This window comes from Rhinolophus ferrumequinum, chromosome 10, assembly GCF_004115265.2.
Source record: "Rhinolophus ferrumequinum isolate MPI-CBG mRhiFer1 chromosome 10, mRhiFer1_v1.p, whole genome shotgun sequence".
NCBI classification, from domain to species: domain Eukaryota; kingdom Metazoa; phylum Chordata; class Mammalia; order Chiroptera; family Rhinolophidae; genus Rhinolophus; species Rhinolophus ferrumequinum.
In genome coordinates, this window is record NC_046293.1 from 66,000,636 (window position 1) to 66,009,162 (window position 8,527).

Consider the following 8,527-nt stretch of genomic DNA (forward strand, 5'->3'; position numbering starts at 1 on the left):
ATAATATCTACCTCATGGGTTGTTGCTTGGATTAAGAAAGCTGGCAAATTTAGTGCTCAATAAACTTAGCAATCGTGGTTATCGTCATTAGTGTACTGTTACTATTATTATAAAGGGGAGAATGAAAAGGAGACAAAATAGAGAAACTACATTCCATGTATAAGACTAAATGAAGTGGAACATCACCAAAGGGCAACCGTGGAGGCCTGTGGGTAGAATGAAAGCCTGGTGCCTGAAGCGTGAGAAACAGTGCCGGCGTAATCTGGTCAATTTAGGCTCTTGAAGCCAGATTAGCTGAGCTTGAATCTAGACTTTGCCACTTACCTATTAGTAGGTGTGTGACCCTGTCCAAGTTCTTTAGCCTCTATATGAAATGTAGAAATAGCAATATCGATTTCATGGAGTTTTCGCAAAGGAAAGGTATTTGTAGTGAGGGAAAAAATGACGACTTTGTTTTAAAAATAGTAATTTAAATACTTATAGAATATGTATCACTGAGCTGAAATAACACCAGTAAGTTTTTCATCTCGGTTGGATCATTCTCATCATTCGTGTCTCTGTTTATACTGAGAAGCCTTCCTATTCTATCTAAAGTAATGTATTAGTTTCCTAGGACTGCCATACAAATTACACAAATTGGGTGCCTTAAAACAGTAGAAATTGACTCGCTCACAGTTCTGGAGGCTAGCAATCTAAAGTCAAGGTGTCGGCAGGGACTTTCTCTCTCCCAAAGCTCTAGGGAAGAAGCCTTTCTTGCCTCTTCTAGATTCTGGTGGTTGCTAGGAACCTTTGGTGTTCTTTGGCTCGTGGATCATCACTCCAATCTCTGCCTCCTTCATACAGCTTTCTCCCCTATATGTCTGTCTCCGTTTTCTCTTTTCATAAAGACACTAATCATTGGATTTGGGGCCACCCTATTCCAATATGACCTCATCTTAATTAATTATGCCTGCAAAGACCCTATTACCACTAAGGTTACATTCTGAGATTCTGGGTGGACATGAACTTTCAGGGGACACATTCAACCCAATACAAGTAACTTCCACCAGTGAGACAAAAATAAAGTAGTCCGGCACACTATAACCGTTATATATATATATATACACATATATACATATACATATACATATATATGTTTATGTATATATGTACACATATATACATATACATATATATACGTATATGTATATGTATATATACATATATGTATGTATATATACATATAAAATATATAAGCACATATATATATACATATATATGTATATATATATGTATATATATATGTGCTTATATATTTTATTGTGGAATATTGGGGAACAGTGTGTTTTTCCAGGACCCATCAGCTCCATGTCAAGTTGTTATTTTCAATCTAGTTGTGGAGGGCGCAGCTCACACTGGCCCATGTGGGAACTGAACTGGGAACCTTGGTGTTATGAGCACTGCGCTCTAACCATTGAATCAACCAGCCATCTGCCATTCTTTATTTAAAACACACATTTTCTTTATAGCATACATTGATTCCCCCGCCCACTTCTTTATTATCTGTCACTCCCAACTAGAATCTAAGCTTCCTGAAAGTAAGAATCATGAGAGTACCTGGCATTCAGTTGAGGTTCAAAAAATATATGATAGATGAATTAATGGATTCTGACTTGGAGAAATAAGGAAAGATAATTCAGTATAAAATAAAAAGTTCTTGGCCATTGCCCCAGAATGTTTTCCACCACTTTCAAGTCACATTTTTATTGTGATCAGTAGGTCACCACAGTAAATCAGTTGAATATTACAAAAGTAAGCTGATCAACCAAGCGTTCCAGACACAACATGGGCTTTAAATGACATTCTGAGTTCTGGGATTTATAAGCATTACTTCAGAGGTTACAGGGTGGCCTAGGGGAGGAAATTGGGTGGGGAGCAAACAGAGCTACAACTTCCACCTCCCAGGTGTAACCTTGCTTCAACCATTCTCGCCTGTTTTATTTAGTTTTGTTTGGGAAAAAGAAATAGCTTGTTGTTGTTGTTGTTTTTAAGTTTGAAAATCACTTATCTAAAGACAACAACCAGCTTTTTTTCCCTCTTAGATATTTTGTCTAAGTAGGTAGGTAGTCTCTTAGAGTAAAAATAATCAATTGCTATTTACTATTGCCCTCTTGATAATGAGAGCTAATTTATACCCTCACACTTACCTTGGGACGTGTAGTTGAGTTTTACGAATAAAGCAATCATTTGGTTGGTCAATTATTTTTTTTAAATTTTAATTTCTAAAAACCACTTTCAGTTGACATCACATATTTTTAAATTCACCTTAGTGTTTGAATCCCAACCACTTACATAATGTGGTAGAGCTAAAAAAAAAAACAAAAACAAAAACGAATTTAGGAGTCAGAACTGGGTTTGAAATTATCTTAGTCATTTCCTATGTGTGATCTTAGATAGGTCATTTCCTTTAGTTTCTTATCTGCAAAATAGGGAGAATGATAGCTCATTTCACATGATTAGTATGAGAATTATATAAATAAATTACATAAAACACCTTGCACACAGCAGGTACCAAACAAATGTTAGTTTCTTTCCCTCAAATAGTATATTTAAAACTTTTTTCGAGTATTTGTTATAGCACTTTGTCTAATTTCAATTTTCTCATGCTGAAGAAGCCTAGTATTCTATTACTTAGTAAAGTTAAAATTTTGTTTATAGTTTGCTTTCTATATATACCTAATTGAAAGTTATCTCAAATCAGTAAGTGGCTAAAGGTCTTTCTAGAAACATAATTCAAAGAGATTAAATAATAGATGATTTAGATATCAAAGAATATACATTGTCTATTTTGATATAGAAGTGACGTTTTGAAACTCGCAAAACCGAATGAGCGGGCAAAATGCCATATAAACAGACGGATGTGAAAGTGCAGGTACCAGAAACCCAACATGGCCACAGTTCATATAGATTGTTAAAATGATGGCAGTTTTTGTAATTGTTCATATTCCTAGTAATAACCAAGTCTATCAGAAATAGAAAACAAATTCTGAAATACATGAATGTTTATTCAGTCTTGAGCAGGAATTTATAAATATTTCATATTCAAATACTTGTGGTATCCTTTAAACTCTATCAATGTGGATCTGATATACATAATCTTGTTTCTATAGTGATAGCTGAAAAAATACCATCTAAGTTAGTGGTTTATAATAGTTCTGTTTTTCTAGTTTCTGCCTTTCTAGTTCAAATTCAGCAGTCATTCCCAAAATCAACAGGCAGAGATTCCTATATAATGTAGTAATTATATTTGCAAAGATATAACAATAAGGATGTTCATTTGAGTGGTATTTACAATTGAAAAAAACTGGAAAATGCTTAGATGGTCAATATTAGAGGACTGGTTAAATAAACTGTTCTGTCTATACAATGGCTAAATTATGCTATATCCAAACTATATTATGCAGTCACTAATATTATATGCTGGAAAATATTTAGAGAAATGGGAAATGATCATAATATTTTACCATGAAAATGTATAAAGCAAATTGTTATAGTATTCCAATCGATATAAATTTGGGAGCTCTTTTTTCTATATTCAGAATCTAACCATTTCTTATTCTCTCCTCTGCTATTGCTCTGGTCTGTCCTCATCTCCTTTCACCTGGACTATTGCTATAGCATCCTAACTGGCCTTCCTGCTTCTGCTTCTTGCCTCACTTCTGTCATCTTCTTAACAAAACAGATGCCACCCCTCTGCTTCAAACCCTCCAATGGCTTGTTATCTCACTTAGAGTAAAAGCCAAAGTTACTGACTAGCTTACAGTGACCTCTGTGATTGAAACCTGCACCCTTCTCCACAGGGCTCTCTCCACTCACCTCACTTACCTCTCTCACCTTGTCTCCTACTGCACTCCCAGCTGCTCACTCCTTTCCAGTCTTATTGGTCTTCTTGCTGAACCTTGAACACACCAAGGCTTCGCATTTGCAGTACCCTCTTGCCTGGAATGCTCTTCCCCCATTTAGTCAATGACTCACACTCTTTCTTCCTCCAGGTTTCCATTTAGTCACCTTCTCAGAGAGAACTTCTGTTCATTCTATTTAGTATTGCAATCCCCCTCTGCCCCCATGTCTACCCTGGACTCTCTATATTCCTTCTTTGCTTTCTCTTTTTCCCTAGAACTTAAATATACATCTAAAATACCAAAATTTTGTTTTTGTATTTTTGTCTATTGCCCGCCTCACTCTCTCTAGAGTTTAAGCTCCATGAGGCAGGGATTTTGGTCTGGTTTGCTAACTGAGAGGGTAGTGTGAGAAGAGACTTCATTCAGTGATTTGATTTGTCAAAACCAAGAGTACGTTACCAAGTTAAAGAGAGCAATTTAAGAGAGTTGAAACTTAAGTTCTGTATTTATGTAGCCATTAATTTGATTCACAAAGAACTGTCACAGTGAGAATTATAATGCTTGTTTATCAATTTCACCCACTAATCAGGTAGCCAACATAAAAATCCAAACCAGAAGTTAAAAAAAAAAAATCAAGTTAGTTAGGGTTTCTTAACTGTTGTAAAGTGTTTAAAGAGAGAAGGGCTATTAAATCTAGTAGATTAGGTTGAAAGGTTCTTGGTCAAATTCCACTTTCCACATTATAAGAATATGTAAACTAAACAAGCTTGATTAAGCACATTGCAATTTAATTGCTGTATTTTGTAGGTTCTAAAGTCGTAAGCTTGTCTGACAAATGTGAAGTGTGTGTGTGTGTGTGTGTGTGTTTGTGTGTGTTTCCCTAGTTATTTGTCTAGTGATTATTAATGACCAGGCCAATGAAGCAGTTATTTGGCATATACTATGGTTCCTTAACTAACGCATAATTTTTTATTAATGAGGCTAAAAGAATCTTCTACTGAAACGATGATAATTCAAGTTGATGCTATTAACTTATAGAAACTAAGACCTAAGACTGCTTATTAAAGTTTCATCCTATTGCCCTTTGGCTCTCTGAGCAGCACCATAGCTGTCAGCAAGAACAAGTGTCTTACGAAAGGCGGCGAAAAGGGGACCAAGAAAAAGTGGTTGACTCATTTTCTAAGATTGGTATGATGTGAAAGCACCACCTATATTCAACATAAGAAATATTGGCAAAACAGTAGTCACAAAAACTCAAGGAACCAAAATCACATCTGATGGTCTCAAGGGTTGTGTTTTGAAGTGAGCCTAGATGATCTGCAGAATGATGACACTGCATTTAGAAAAATTCAAGCTAATTACTGAGGATGTTTGGGGCAAAAACTACCTAACTAATTTCCATGGCATGGATCTTACCCGTGACAAAATGTGCTCCATGGTCAAAAAATGGCAGACCATGATTGAAGCTCATATTGATGTCAAGACTACCGATGGTTATTTGCTTCATCTAGTCTGTATTGGTTTTACCAAAAAAATGCAACATTCAGATTTGGAAAACTTTTTGTGTTCAGCATCCACAGATCTGCCAAATCCAGAAGAAGATGAAGGAAATCATGACCCGAGAGGTGGAAATGACTTGAAAGAAGTGGTCAATAAGATAGCATTGGAAAAGACATAGAGAGGGCTTCCTAATCAATTTATCCACTCCGTGATGTCTTTGTTAGAAAAGTCAAAATGCTGAAGAAACCCAAGTTTGAATTGAGAAAACTCATGGAGATTCATGGTGAAGGTAGCAGTCCTGGAAAAGCTACTGGGGATGAGACAGGTGCTAAAGTTGAACGAGCTTTATTAGGGATATAAATCCCTAATCCAAGAATCTGTTCAAAATTCAGACTTTCCATGGTGATAAATAAAACTTATTCATGAAAAAAAATTCAACCTTTTATCAGAACTGAAAAATAACTTTTCTCCTTCTTAGAAAGTCTGAATTTATATCTGTTGTTTAGAAAAAATAACAAAAATTATGGTTTAGCTAGTACTAATCTCTGAATTTTTAACAGAGCTATATATTTTAATGTGAACTGAGATAATAAGCTAATGACAGCTATGAGAAAATAAGATAATTGCAATTATAATTTCACTTTTTCAAATAAAACCTTAATAAGCATACTCTTAAGAGCTCTTGCAGAGGACAGATTAGAAGTTGTGTTAGTTACAATAGACGCTAGGATTTTCATGATGTATCTTGCACTTATACAGAGGGCCAGCTTCATGGGCATGCAAACTGTGCAGGGGCATAAATTCTGTGCTTGGTTGTATTATCAGATTAACTACTTGACACCCTTTTTAAAGTGGCAATTGCTTGACTTTTAGAAGATCACGTATAGTAAATTTCCACGGAGAATGTGTACAAGTAGAGGAAAGGTAGGGTGAGGAGAAATATGGCAGCAAAAAAATTCTGGGAACCTGGAAGTCAGTATGAACTGCTCAATCTCTTCACTACCTACAGTTGTAAACTTCAAAGTTCACATGAAGCTTCAGCTCTGCCCAAAGCTAACGGGTCAATGTTCTCATTTGTCGGGAAAAATCCAGGAGCACAATGCCCATAGCTCATATTACTCTGCATCAGATTAATTGACTAATCCTTCTCCAACTTCATGCAAAGTTGCTGGTCAAAGCAGTTGGGTCCCTAGACCTTGATAACTTGTGCAGTATCCAATTTCTCTAAGATGAGTCTGCCTTTCCCCACCCCCAATCACCTCCTGCAGGAAAGAAAGTACCCATCAGATATGAGGACCTAAAGAGAAGTACGGGGTAGGTTTCAAAGATTAACTTGTTTTCCTAAAAACATCTTAGACACAACTGATTCTGACACATGATCCAGTTTAACATCAGTAGTTGGGTAGAACCAGGGAACACGTTACCCTAGTTATTCAAAGATTAAGTCTACCAGGTAGCAGGGTGTTTCATGGCTGGTTTTAAAATCCAATGCTCATATTTTCATGGCCAGAGTTTTTCCACTTCTATATTTAGTATTTGTGCAGAGTAGAGGGGAAAAAATTAGAACATTGCCCTTTTATTTGCTTATCTTCTAAATCTTCAGACTGATAAAAAAGCGAAAACATTTTGGTGTCAATATAAAATGAAAACATTTGGTGGCTAAACTTATATCTACATAATACTCTTCATGACCAACTTTTTATATATAAAAGCTGGTGACTGCCAGTTTAGTGATGCATTTTTTTAGGCAATAGAATCCCAAATGTCATAGAGAAAGGAGGAATGGTGGAAAGCTTGACCTTTCTTCCCTAGCTCGGGGAAGCATACTACATAAACACTTTCAAACTCAAAGAGACTCTAATTTCTTTGGGCATATAAATGTTGAATAACTATGGTGTACACCTGAAACTAATATAATATTGTATGTTAGCTATATTTCAATGACATTTTTTTTTTTAAAGGAAAAGGAATTCTATGGAAAGTAACCTCACAGGGTGATCTGATCATAAATTCCTAAAAGGGCAGGTCATGGTCGTAATCACACCCCAGGCATATAACTTTTTTAGGACAAGGTTTGTCTTTGCCTTAAGCAAGTCCTATCCATAGTTTCTGTCCATCTAGGTTAACACACCTTTGAAATAATCTTAACCACCATCAAGACAGCACATCATCTTAACTATCCTGTAATCCAGTCCCCACCTTGTTTTCCCCCACCTTCCTCATGTTCCCTCCTTAATTTCAAATGCTTAAAAGAAAGTGCAAAACTTTCATTCTCCGGAGCATTTCAGAGCTTGCTTCTCGGCAGTTGTCGTTATTTTGGGTTCAAATAAACTCTTATAGAAACTCTAAGGTTTGGACATTTCTTATGTCAACATCAGAAACAGCCAGATGCAAGAGATACACACGGCAAGCAAGGACTGAAGGAAAGGGACCCGGAGCTTCCATGCCCTCTCCAGGGGCACCTCCCTCCCAGCACTCCACATGTTCACCAACCTGAAAGCTCTCGCCCTTTTGAGTTTTCATGGAGGCTTCATCGCAATAGGCATGGTTGATTAAATCATTGGTCATTGCCTCTCCCTGGAGGTTGGGCAGTGGGACTGAAGGTTCCAGTGCTCCGGTGATGTAGTTGGTTTCCCTGGCAACCAGCCCCATCCTTAGGGGCTTTCCAAAAGTCACCTTATTAACATAAACTCAGGTGTGGTTGACAGGGGCTTGTAATGAATAACAAGACACCTTTATCACTTAGGAAATTCCAAGGGTTTTAGGAGCTCTGTGCCAGAAATGAGAATAAAAATCAAATATATATTTCTTATTAAAAATCACAATATCACAATAATATAGCGTAACTTTGAGTTATGTAAGTTATACTTGTGTCAATACCGTGTTTCCCCGAAAATAAGACCTAGCCGGACCATCAGCTCTAATGCATCTTTTGGAGCAAAAATTAATATAAGACCTGGTCTTATTTTAATATAATATAAGACCCGGTATTATTTTAACATAAGACCCGGTATCATATAATATAACATAATATAATATAACATAACATAACATAACATAACATAATATAATATAATATAATATAATACCAGGTCTTGTATTAATTTATGCTCCAAAAGACGCATTAGAGCTGATGGTCTGGCTAG

General features: G+C 36.2%; 1 pseudogene; it reads left to right on the top strand.

Moving 5' to 3' along the window:
* The window catches only part of LOC117028848 (40S ribosomal protein S3a-like), a 107,880-nt pseudogene extending 102,093 nt beyond the window's left edge, over positions 1-5,787 (top strand).
* Positions 5,788-8,527: the final 2,740 nt, after the last annotated feature.